Raw genomic sequence first — 13,287 nt, forward strand, 5'->3', positions numbered from 1 at the left:
ACTACTACCAACAGGCAGGTTACGTCGGAATATAAAGACATAACAACCCACAGCATGTACCTCAGTGCTACCCGTCTAATGCAACCCCTTGCATTAGTAAACTTCGTTTTCGACCGCATAGTTCTAGGCAGGTGTATGGTACAGCAGCACTACATTTGCTGTCTATATATCGGCAAAGGCCAGTGTGTTCAGCAACGACGAATATATAGACATCATTTTAATCTGTGTAGAATCTGGTGGGTAGGCGGCCGAAGCTCACAGACGGTATGCACAGTAGTTTCCAAACAGACGTCTGCGTTCTATACACGTATTTCGCCGAACAATATTAGTTTTTGTTTCATACAAACAACTACTTTACAGAATGGAATGTCTGCTCGTGTATACATTAATAACTTATCAACATTTTCTTTTCTGTATCTTTGGCGTATTTACAAATTCACCCTGTCATGGAACGTGTCCAGTAAAATGACTGCTATTTGTTTCACAACATCCGAAATACAGCACGTTGTAGCGCTGCTTCGAAAACGAGTGATTAGGTATCCCATGCATCACAGTTGCTTGCAGGACGTTTGTAAATAGAAAGTACGGCACTCGCGAGCCGCCTGTTACATGATTCTTTGGAGAATGTTTCGAGACTTTCAAAAGAACGAGTCCGTGAGAGTGGCGTGGAGTTGGGTATTCTTGGCAACGTATTTTGATGGTGTTTGTTTATTTTCTGTTGTTTAGCGATATGCCACTCAACTGTCAGACCCCAACTCTGAAAAAAACAAAGGTGTATAATTGCGTAGGCAACGTCCCTGCGCTCCGTTTTCGCGAGAGTTCCGCTATAGAGTAGCTGACGGAAGTTTCTGAGGCCGACGCGAGAGGAATCGTCGCTCTGTCCATTAGAAAAAAATGTACACAGAATGTTGCCACCTTTGATTCTCAGCACCACAATTCCAGAATTTTACATGTTTTGATCCCTCGTATAGTCTCTGCCTAAACCAAACTCTTTTTATGCTAGCTGCTTTACGTTGCACCGACACAGATAGGTCTTATGGCAACGATGGGATAGGAAAGGGCTAGGACTGGGAAGGAAGTGGCCGTGACCTTAATTAAGGTACAGCCCTGGTGTGAAAATGTGAAACCACGGAAAACCATCTTCAGGGTGCCGACAGTGGGGTTCGAACCCACTATCTCCCGGATGCAAGATCACAGCCGCGCGCCCCTAACCACACAGCCAACTCGCCCGGTAAAACCAAACTTTATATCACTCATCTCAGCTATATGAAAAGAATCGGGCCCTACTCTCATTTAAGAAATACGACGAACAATGATTACCTCTTCCTTTCTATGTTTATTTATTTTATTTCTTCTTCTGTCGTTATCTCTTTTCTTAATTTTTCTTCTCCCTGTCTGTGGGGATGTTTGGCACCCCCCCACCCTCACCAAAAAATGCCGTGGGGTCCTCGAGCACCGTTGCACTGAGTCAGCGTCCCTGACTGTCACGCCTTCCATTGAGACCATTCCAATCTGCCTTTAATATACACATAATCTACACTATACCATCAACAAAAGGTTCATTAGATTTCGAACAAACTGTAGGGCACGTACCGGTAGCTACAGTGCCGTAAGTTAGAAAGCTACGTTGTACGTATCTCCCTGCATATTGTGCGCACTAACATCAGTTGATTCAACTCATTTATGCTGTTTTACAATTCTTCCACTAAATGTATTAATATATATTAACATCTTCTATTCTTAGGCCTAAATTAATTCTAGCAGTTGTCAATTACCGTGAAATTAAATGCCAAACACATTCCATTTCTGCTATCATTTTTAAAGATATTCAATGTATTCATGAATATTATTCTCAGATTGGGGCAAAATGACAAACCGATCGGGTTCCCGGTACAAAAACCATTAAACCGGGACGTGGTAAGCCATACACTTACAAAAGACGAATGGAGAGAAACAGTTAAATGATTTAAAATAAACTTAAGTATTACATTTGCTTATTCATTAATGCATCGTATTCCACATTAAAACTATTATAACAAATCAGAATTATTCGCTAGACTAACTGGTTGAACTGGATGAACGGCAGGTATTTCACGCCCTTGTCAGTTAAGTTACACTGTGTTAACGGGAGTAGTATACTACTGCTGTCTTGAGACCTAGCGGTCATTTTATGTACCATAAACTTAACCTGCTTGGACCTATCGATTGTCGAGCTAGTGCAAGCTTTCCTCCTGAACTCAGCTGATCGTTGTGGAAAAGTTACGGGTAATGGATTTCAGTTCTTGTGATATTTAATGGCATTCCATTATAAGTTCGTCGGCAGCTGTATAGGATTTTGTCGATAGTATCTATAACTTTCATTTAGTGGTGAGTGAATTTAAGATTCGTGTCCTCTAATAATTGAACTGTGTATTGACAAACTGAGTGTGAATTGCTGTTGTGCCTGTAGATATGTGTTTTGAGTTATTGTGTTTGATGTGATCGTGGACACTATAGCTAAGGGTTACAAAGTCATGTTTCCACAATTTTTGCCTTAATTTGAGAATATCAGCAGTGAATTTATTATTCTAAATTGAAAAAAAATATTTTCTTCTTCTTTGTGATCCGGAAGTATTCTTACACAGCGCAAGATTGCTATATTTTCACCAGGTATTAATTATATTGCACGTTGTTCCTTTGTGTCCATTAATATCGTTACTTCTGGAAGGACACGATAAAGACATTCTCTGATTAATATTCCACTTCTTTGTATTTGATTTGATTTACATTTACACACATTACTTCTAACTGGACGTTGTAATTCAGTTAAATTAATCAGTATATCATAAATATATTAATTTTGTTTCAGATAGGTGCCATCGGCTCCTAACGAAACATTTCTAACCGAAAGGAAATTGCATTTGTTGATCAAGAATTTAACTGTGTAGGCCTACGTTAAAAGTTTATGATGGTTAAGTTGTAGGTTGCAGTTGACCTTTGATAGTGTCTATATTATACATCTTATGCCGTCTTTTCAAGCATGCTGTTTTTACTTCAGTATTGTACGCAACATAAATTTGTGCTTCAGGAATAATAGGAAAAGAATAATTCTATACTGCCTAGGCCTATAACTTTTTTAGCATTTAAGGACACTTTTATTCTCTGTCCCGCGTAGTAGGGAAAATAATAATCCACCAGTGGTAAAAATCATATAAACACACTTCAGTTGAGAATTGTACTGTAGATACGGTATATTTAGAAAGTACTGTATCTTGCCTGCTATACTTGTGTGTATCAATTAGAGCATAGTACTAATAACAATCTGCCTAAGCATTTAGCTTTGTTGGTAATCTTTGAGTAGTTCTTGCAAATTTCAAACTTGAAATTTTCATTTCTGTTTGTGCTTAGTAGTAACAAACGTTATTGTGATTAGGATCCGTCTGATCGTAGTTTAAAATTATTGTAGTATACTGTACAGTAGTATACGACTAATATCTTATTAGAAATTAGCGTGCTTATTCTAGTGTAAAATATTAGTGTAATATAGTAGAGGTAACCGTAGAAATTATCTTACTGGAATTCTGTAGTTGTATTTTGGATAGGCTTAACTGCAGTTTAGAATTGTGTAATTCTTGTGTATTCCTTTAGGTATTCGGTAATTAACAGTAGTTTTTATCCTGTTGTGATGTTGTAGGATAAAAATAGGGTGCGACTAAGTAGTATTGTAGTGTAGTAGTATATTAATTACCGTACCTTACTGTCGTGTGACCTTTGTGTATTATCCTAGACTATATTTCCTTTCTTTTCTTTTTTTTGGATGTAATAAGTTATTTTTTTATTTTCATTTTCTATAAATAATGGCTAAGGAGTGCAAGTGTAGGAACTGTGGGTGTGGTGAGGCATTGAGGAGTATGAGGGAGGTGCTGGAGAGTTTGAGGTAGATAATTAGGATTCTTTTGGAAGACAGGAAGGAAGATAGGCCTTCCTCAAACAATGTACGCTGGCCTTCTAACCCCAACTTGGCAGGTTCGATCCTGGCTCAGTCCGGTGGTATTTAAAGGTGCTCAAATATGACAGCCTCGTGTCGGTAAATTTACTGGCACATAAAAGAACTCCTGCGGGACTAAATTCCGGCACCTCGGCGTCTCCGAAGACCGTAAAAGTAGTTAGTGGGATGTAAAAGCAATTATTATTATTAACAAACAATGTGCAGGATACAGTAGGTGTAAAAGAGGGATGGGAAGGAAAGGGGGAATTGTAAAAGACAGGTGGTCTAATATTCTAAGGGGAAGGAGATTGCAGGCTAAGGGCTCTATTCAGGATCAGAATTCAGGACAGGTGTCTGTGAGAAATCAGTACGAGTCACTGCAAGTAGAACAACAGAGGGAACTGTTGCTGAGATGTGTGGAAGTAGGAGGAAGGGAAAAGGTAGGAAAGGGAAATGTAGAGTAGAGGATAGGAGGAGACAGATGGAACAGGGTCATGGAAGGGAGAAAAGGGAGGTAGAAGTAGCTTCTGCAGCTGTCAGGAAAGGTAGGCCTGTCCAGGAGAGGAGGGGATCAAATTAAGTGGGTAGGATTGAGGCTCTGGTCATGGGGGAGTCCATTGTTAGACATGTGGGGAAAGTGTGTGGACTAGGGAGTGGGTATGTGGAAAAATGGGAATGAGATTTCTATAGTACACGAACCTTTTCTTGATCCCTAGTTCCCATTTAGCACTATCGAGCTCAGGGATCAAGAAAAGGTTTGTGTACTATAGATACTAATGGGTGGGTAGGAGATAGGGATCTGCACTCAGATGGCCTTCTCTTAAACTGCAGTGGTACATATGTTAGGAAATTTGTTTGGATGGGTAATAGGGAGGTACATTCAAGGAATCAGGGTGGTCTAGGGAGCAGTGATAAGGTTACAGGGATCTGGAAGTCAAGTAGGGATGACATAAAAATGTTAGTGTTGAACTGTAGAAGTATTGTGAAGAAAGGAATAGAACTGAGTAATTTAATAGATATATACTTACCAGATATTGTAATAGTTGAATCATGGCTGAGAAATGATATAATGGATGCAGAAATTTTCTCATGGAACTAGAGTGTGTATCATAGAGATAGGAATGGTTGGAGGGGGGAGTATTCATTCTGGTGAAAGAAGAATTTGTAAGCTATGAAAAAGTTAATGACAAACATGAAATTATAGGTGTAAGGCTCACTTCTAAAGATAATAGGCAACTTGATGTCTTTGGATTGTACAGATCAGCAAAGGGTAGTGCTGACGCTGATTCAGAATTATTTGATAAGATAATCAGATATGTGGAGAAACTACAGGGAAAGGAATGTAATTGTAGCGGGAGATCTGAATTTACCATATGTCCATTGGGAAGGTACGGTAATGTGAACAACAGGAAGCATGACCAACAAATGGCAAATAAGGTAATATGGGAAGGACGGCTGGTTCAGAAAGTGATAGAACCAACTAGAGGGAAATGAAAAGGAAAGAATCCAAAGAAAAGCAGCTCGATTTGTTCTGGATGATTTCTGACAAAAGAGTAGCATTGCAAAGTTTAGGCCGGGAAGACTTGGGGGAAAGACAAACTGCTCGACTAAGTGATATATTACAAGTAACAACTCTCATTATTCTGTATTGAAAATGACGTCTACATAAATTCATGTAAATTCAAACCACTTTAAACATGGAAAGTATTGAATAGGTGGTTTTATTAAATTATCCTTGAAATTTTATGCCTAAGTGATATGTTCCGAGCTGTCAGTGGAGAGATGGCGTGGAATGACGTTAGTAGACTAATAAGTTTGAGTGGTGTCTTTAAAGGTAGGAAAGATCACAATATGAAGATAAGGTTTGAATTCAAGAGGACAAATTGGGGCAAATATTCATTTATAGAAAGGGGAGTTGGGGATTGGAATAACTTACCAAGGGACATGTTCAGTAAATTTCCAATTTCTTTGAAATCTTTAAGAAAAGGCTAGGAAACAACAGATAGGGGATCTGCCACATGAGCAACTGCCCTAAATGCAGATCATTATTGATTGGTTAACACTCTAGATTTTCTCCAATTGCTGCATGTCATTTTATGCGTTATGGTTATGCGTTCTAGTACTTGCTGGTCGCTGCTGATGAAATAGATGTAATATCTCAAATGAAAACTTAATTTCCATTCCAATTGGTGGGGTACTAGGCTATATTTGAAATTCTTGAAGTTTCTGTTGTAATACCAGTTGAGGTTGGACTTTTTTTTGGCAGAGCACTAAGTTGTCTTTGACACAAGTAATGGGCTTTGAAACAATTTTCATTTAAGAATTTGCAAAATTTTTAATGAGTTGATATAATTTAATAGTCTCACTATATAATCTTGAATATGCAGTGGAAGTTATATAAGGATCTGAATTAAAGTTTGCAAGCCATAACAGGTTATACAAGTATTTTTACATCGCTTCTTGCCAGTGTAATCGTGAAATTTGCAGTTGTGCATCATTATCTAATAAGTAGCTAAGCATATGCAACTGTAGTTTGGTACACTTGGTTCAAGACGTGATGCTGGCCTGCCTGGCGGATTTGAAAAGCACCGTTAAGTGAAGGCTTGTTCATAAAATGCTTGACTCCCCTTGTCATTTTGTTGGCAATATTAGTAGCTTAAAGTTATGCTGCTACACTTCGTTACCATCAAGTAAATTTACTTATTATTGGCAGTACTGTAATGTAAGAAATTATAAAATTGCTATGGATATCAGAATTTTAGTGACAAGAATATGTATTAAAGGGTGAGAATGCTGTGACTGTTGTGTAAGAAACAAGAGCTGTGTTAGCCATTGGTGATATAATATACGTACTTTCTCAATATTAGATGTGGCTGAAAGCAATTTAATTGCTATGCATAGAACTGAGTTTTAAAATCTGTACCATAGCTAGAAGCCAAGGTGCCTTTATTTCTGGGCCTGGCAATTTCAGTAGCTACCATGAATGCTGTTTTTCAGTTTGAGCAGGTAAGGTAGACTGGTACTTTACCTACATAATTGTGGTGCTGATTAGCCTAGTTACAACTGTCCATTCAGGAACAGATGTGATAACACCTGGCTTTCTTGGTAAATTGCATTCACTTAGTTGTAGGCAACTTTTCTCACATGTTGCTTGAAATCCTTCATAATCCTTTACACTGGCTGCTTGAATAAGAGATTGCAAGAAGTACTCAAAGTGGCCTTTTTTACTGGGAGCTTGTTTTCTAGATTGGATTTGATATAATATTATATCCCCTACTTTCCCAACCGACATGCAAATTATTTAACCCGAGAGAGGTAACATGACTTTGTAATGCTAGTAGTAGAGTGGGGTCTTTTGCGATACTGGAATGAGAGCAAAACCAAATTTTATGAAGTAAATAAACAGTAAGCAACGTTTTAACAGAAAATAAAGCTGCTATATTGTGTAAAGTACTTCATTGTCACGTCAAAAAAAAAGATACAACAAAAATACCCTACAACACCGTTTGCCATTATTGGAAATTTTATTGCAATTCTGTTTCGGTGTAAGATTAATTCAGATTCACTTGTTATGTGTTCTTCAGCATCAGTGGAAGGTTTGAAAACATTTTTCATGTGGTTCGTGCACATATATAGTAATCACTTTCAACAGAATGGCCTAGTCTTCAGTAAATTAAAAGTTCCACAAACGGTGACGTAGGGGTCCACGGGCACCCCAAACATATTAACTGGCTTTTTTCTTTCTCCAAGGCAAAGAACACTGGAGATGCATGTAGGAACTTGTTAAGAGAACACCCGAATGAAGGTAGACCAAGTATTAGCAGTATAGCCAACCGAACACGGACGCAGTACTTCCAGATATCACCATGGGAGTCTGGCAGCACCGTGCGTTACGGTACCTCTCCCAGGTTAATTTTCCTTCAGAATGAAATTACTTTTTATTTTTGAACATATATCCAGTTGGGCAGGATAATATTCATTGAGCTAACACCTGTTACATATAGTACCAGTTGCATGGCTGGGAGGCCATTTTGCAAGCAAGTCATACAGTATAGTTGGCAATTGGTAAACATGTACTGGTATGCTTAATGCATACTCTTCTCAACACAATGACCGAGTGGACTCTAATACAGAAAAATCAACATCGAACTTTGCTTCATCCAGTGCCACAGTCATTAGTTATAAAAAAATATTTGTCTTTCTCTTTCATATCAACATTTATTCAGTACACTTTGCCAATCAACTTGCATAGTTCTTTTATGTTAGGAGAGTGACAAGCAACATTTAGGGCAGTTTGTTCAAAATGTTGTTATTTAAACTTACCCTGGGAGTAGAATGTTCTAGTTCTTTATTGCCAAAATTTAGGTAAACATACATTAACTAACCTGGAAATCGCTATGGTACTGTACTCCTTCCCTTTTGTTATGCTTGTACTCGGGGATATGAAAACCTTCCTCCATTTGCTTTTTGCATCAGGAAGTACATACTGTAGGTTAGGCCTAATCTTCAGTTTATTTTTTACTGTAATCTTTAGTTCGTTATTCTGTCTGCAAGTCATCAAAGGAACCAGAATTTTCTGAATCTTGTACAGTATTTGCTACTAGCACTGTAGCCTCATTAAATCATTAAATACTAAGTCTAACCAGTCTTCTACATCAACCTCTGCCTATTTTGTTGGTGTTAAATTTATGTTAATAAGGCACAATTTTATGCTGTGCTAATTTGCAACACATTTTTTGACTTAAGCCATTGAAGTTTCTGTATCTTATGAATATGATGCATTTTGACATGCCCATTGCTTTACTTTCAATCAGGAGATGAAATTGGGTATTTCATTGTAATACTAGAGGGGAATTATTTGCTTGATAGAGAGAACCAAAACAAATGCTAAATGCCAATTTATACACCTGGTTAGTACTGTATATTAAATTTGATTCTGGTTGTCTTGGGGACTAAGAACTTATTTCCCAAGGTCAGTGAAGTATAATTTTTAAATATATAGCACGAATACAACATAATCCTTCAGTCTGGCTCTTAGGCTGAATGGTCAGCGTTGAGGCCGTCAATTGCCAGTGATCTGCATGTAGGGTTATCACCCAGGTGGCAGTCCCTATCATTTGTTTACCTAGTCTTTTCTTAAATGATTTCAAAAAGTTAGAATTCACACATCTCCCTAGGTAAATTATTCCAATCCCTAATTCCTCTTTCTGTAAATGGATAATGCCCTCAATTATTCCTCTTGAATTTACACTTCATCTTCATATTATCTTTCCTACTTTTATAAAGTGTTTTGGCTTATTTGTCTACTAAAATTCCATGTCATCTTGGAACATACTACATATTTGAGCAGCTCATCTCCTTAGTCCCAATTCTTCCTAGCCCATTTTTTGAAATATTTTGTAACTCTGCTCTTCTGAAATTACCCAGAACAAATCATGTGGCTTTCCTTGGGATAATTTCGTTCTCGAACAGACTACTCCTGGTTGGGGTATTGGTATTGTTTTTACATCCCACTAACTCCTTTTGACGATTTTCCGAGACTCAGAGGTGCCGGAATTCTGTCCCGCTGGATTTCTTTTACATGCCAGTCAATCTACCGAAACGGGGCTGACGTATTTGAGCACCTTCAAATACCACTGGCCTGACCCAGAATCAAATCTGCCAAGTTGGTGCCAGAAGGCCAGCACTTCCACTGTCTGAGCCACTCAGCCCAAGTGAACCATTGTGGTCTTACAATGACTTACATGCCCTCTCCTTTGCATCCTTACTGCAACCCCTAATACCCTCCTAAACATATGAACAAGTTTATTTATAATCCTTTTAATGTAATTACCCCAATGAAAATATTTCCTTATGGTTACACTTCCACTCTATCAACACTGTAATTAAAGCTGAGGGGACTTTACCTCTTAGCAAACTTACAGCTAGACTTACCACTCATTCACCATCATGTCATTGTGTGCTGTCCATCTCACAACATTGCTCAAGATTTTGCAGTCTCTCACAATCCTGTAACAGGGATTTCAAAATGTTTAGTCTGGTGTACCACTAAGTCAACATTCATACTTTTCTCTCACCACAAAGTAGTATTACGGGGTTTTGAAAGCCAAAATTAATCATATTATTTTGTCTAACATTATTAAGTAGTGTTTGTACGATTTCTAAGATGGTACCGATACTTAGAATATCTTTTTCTTTTTGGCATTAAAATATTCTAATTATATATTAATGCATACATAATACATTGGGTGGGGGCAGAAACTTGGTGTGATTGTTCCCAAATAAAGCATTGCTGAAATATTCTGGTAGGTCTAATGTTTATGTGCACAACTGAAGAAAACATACTCATATAGATGACTTATGCTGAACATAAGCAGAAATTTTACAGCTTTCTCGCTAGTCAGACTATATTCCTTTCGCCTTGCCATCCAGAACTTTGATATTCATCCTTCTGAAAGTCTTATCAAGAATTCTGTTGCAGGATAGCTGAATAAGTTAATCTATTTTATTCTGTTGTTAGAGATGATTAGCTGGGTGTCTTCAACTAACAAGGGATCTCTGATGAGCTTACATTCAGGAGATATTGGGTTTGAATCCCCCCCTGTTGGCAGGCCTGAAGATGGTTATCCGTGGTTTCCCATTCTCGTACCAGGCAAATGATCGGGCAGTAAGTTAAGGCTATGACTGCTTCCTTCACACTCCTATCCCATTGTTGCCATAAGACCTATGTGGTGGTGCGATATAAAGCACATTAAAAAAATATATTTTCTTAAACATAATCCATGAAATTGATTAGGGCCTTCACACTTTCCCAGTTTAGGGTGCAAGTTACTTTAACTGGTTCATTTTCACTCATGAAACTGCAAGAACTGAAATGTCACTGTTCCACTGTTTAATTACTTCATAGCAAAATTAATTTTCTTTGTGAAGGCCTTTGTTTTGTCATGGACTGAGAAAGGTGTGGTAATAGAGGATTTGAAGGCTCTTAGTGAGCCCATTCAGGAAACAAAATGTCTGCCAAATATGCCAGGACACAAAGTCATAGTTCAAGGAAATGGTCCTTTAAGTCTGAGGAACTGTCGGTGAGAAACATTTGCACTTCTGAAGAAAGTTCATCGTGGTGACATAAAGAAAACCTGCGAAAGCCATTGCACCTCAGTATGAAACAGCAATTTGACATGCTCACTACCCATCTCTTTGCATAAAATAGAAAACATTCTTGAATTACATTTTTAAAAAAGGTTTTGGATCACCCTTGTGTGTTGCTATCTTGGTCTCACCTGGCTGACCATAAAGACTACCTTTAGAATGTTTGTACACATACAACTGCACATACCCCAACCAAATAGGTTACAAATATAAAGGCAGAAATTCTCACAAGAATGCATAGCCTTCTGGCGACGACAGTGCCACTAATGCTATCCAGTGGCTTACTGCTGTCTACTGCTCCTGTTGGCTGCTATGATATACCTGAATCAGAGATCTTGAAATTTCACATGTATACAAGCATGTATATTGTTTTTAAGTTTTAAAGGAATTATGGAATTGGCCATGCGATTAGGGGTGCGTGTCTGTGAGCTTGCATCCAGGAGATAGTGGGTTTGAATCAGACTGTCGGCAGCCCTGAAAATGGTTTTCTGTGGTTTCACATTTTCACACCAAAAGCTGGGGCTGTACCTTAATTAAGGCCACGGCCGCTTCCTTCCAATTCCTAAGTCTTTCCTATCCCATCGTCGCCATAAGACCTATCTGTGTGGGTGCGGCGTAAATCCACTAGCAAAATGTTTGATCTGAAGTTATATAACATTTTAAGTCATATGATGAGGCATGAAAAGTGACATCCATTTTAGGTCTACAGCTAGATAAAAACCACTTACATGTGATACTGTCTGCAATTTTCAGAGCCATGGAAATGACAGCTATATGTATTCAAAAATAACTTTAACTACTGTACATATGTTATTTTCTGTAAATTAAAATTTAGACCGAAAAATTACTGTAACAATTTACAATATTCAACCCTATTTACATTCAATTCACGTAGGCATACATACTGTTTAAAAAAATAGATTAGGTACGTTCATTGACAACTATTCACTTACCATAAGTATATAAATATTATGTACATCATGCACGTATTGCATATGTATTACTTTCTGTAATTTCATGTATTTCTTTTTTGAGACTTACAGGAATCATTTGTTTTATTTACGAAGGCTTTACCGAGGACTGCAAAGTATTTATGGGCCATCAAGACACTGTCACACATACCATCTACTTAACATATTCACTCATTAAGGACTTCACTAACTTCACATCAAAACACTCATATTTCTTTATTTTTTAGAAATCTGTAAAAAGTCTTTGATGAGCTTTGCAGTCTGTGTGTATTTGTATATATAAATATATATATAATCTTTTATTTAGGAAACTGACCCTCAGTGGGTTTACCATAAGCCACAGTATTGTACAATTTTCATGTTTTTTAATACAAGTGGTTCCAGCACAGACCCACGCACAACTGCCTCGGCAATCATTGATAGGTAGCTTTCCTTGGGGCCAAACCTCTTCCACAACTCGGCCATCATTCCTGATGTGGTAACTGTTGCACCAACTAGCAATCCATAGACGGTGACCGAGTTCATGTGATATTTCTCCATGATGTAGTTGGATACTGGAACGTAGATTGCCTGCTTCTCTGAGGTTGTTTTTCACCTTATGCTGGATGTACTGTTGGGTCCAATATTACAGAACGATCTCTGTTTACTGATGGCTAGAATGTATATTCTGCTTGTGCTACAGTTTTCAGCTAAGCAGTGCACTTCTTCATATACTTCTCACCCATAATCGCGAAGTGCTTTTGCAGTAGGGCTGTGAATTTTGTGGTACTGAGTATTCCTAACCAATGAGCCGGACAGTAGCGGAGAACATGTCCCGAAGTTTGTCTCGCCACAGGCACGCCTGCAGTTTTTTTTCTCCTGGCTTCTGCCATACGAGCTTCTTACTGGAGCCACGTCTGCCGTCATTTTGATGTTTTCAGTCCACTCTAACGTTGAAAAGTCCTACCTTTTCTGTGAACCATTTATTTCCATGAGAGTGCTATGCGATGAGGGCAATTCCTTTACTTTTTCTTAAGGAAGGGAGCAGTATTTTTTAAACTCATTTCTTAGCCTTTCCCTGATAGCTGTGTTACAGTTCGGTTTGGCCATGCGGTTAGGGGCGCACAGCTGTGAGCTTGCGTCGGAGATATAGTGGGTTCGAGCCCCACTGTCGGCAGCCCTGAAGATGGTTTTCCGTGGTTTCCAGTTTTCACACCAGGC

General features: G+C 38.3%; 1 protein-coding gene across 3 annotated transcripts in view; it reads left to right on the plus strand.

The window, feature by feature from the left end:
* Positions 1-2,203: 2,203 nt before the first annotated feature.
* LOC136864722 (dnaJ homolog subfamily B member 6-B) overlaps positions 2,204-13,287 on the plus strand; it is a 346,776-nt gene continuing 335,692 nt past the window's right edge. Inside the window, exon 1 of one of the 3 annotated variants that reach the window (XM_067142061.2) lies at positions 2,204-2,265. The gene's annotated coding sequence lies outside the window, so the exon portion shown is untranslated. Of the gene's footprint in view, positions 2,368-13,287 lie in introns of all 3 variants that reach the window. The other 2 variants (XM_067142060.2, XM_067142063.2) reach the window with 2 other exon arrangements.

The sequence above is a fragment of the Anabrus simplex genome, chromosome 2, assembly GCF_040414725.1.
Source record: "Anabrus simplex isolate iqAnaSimp1 chromosome 2, ASM4041472v1, whole genome shotgun sequence".
NCBI lineage: Eukaryota > Metazoa > Arthropoda > Insecta > Orthoptera > Tettigoniidae > Anabrus > Anabrus simplex.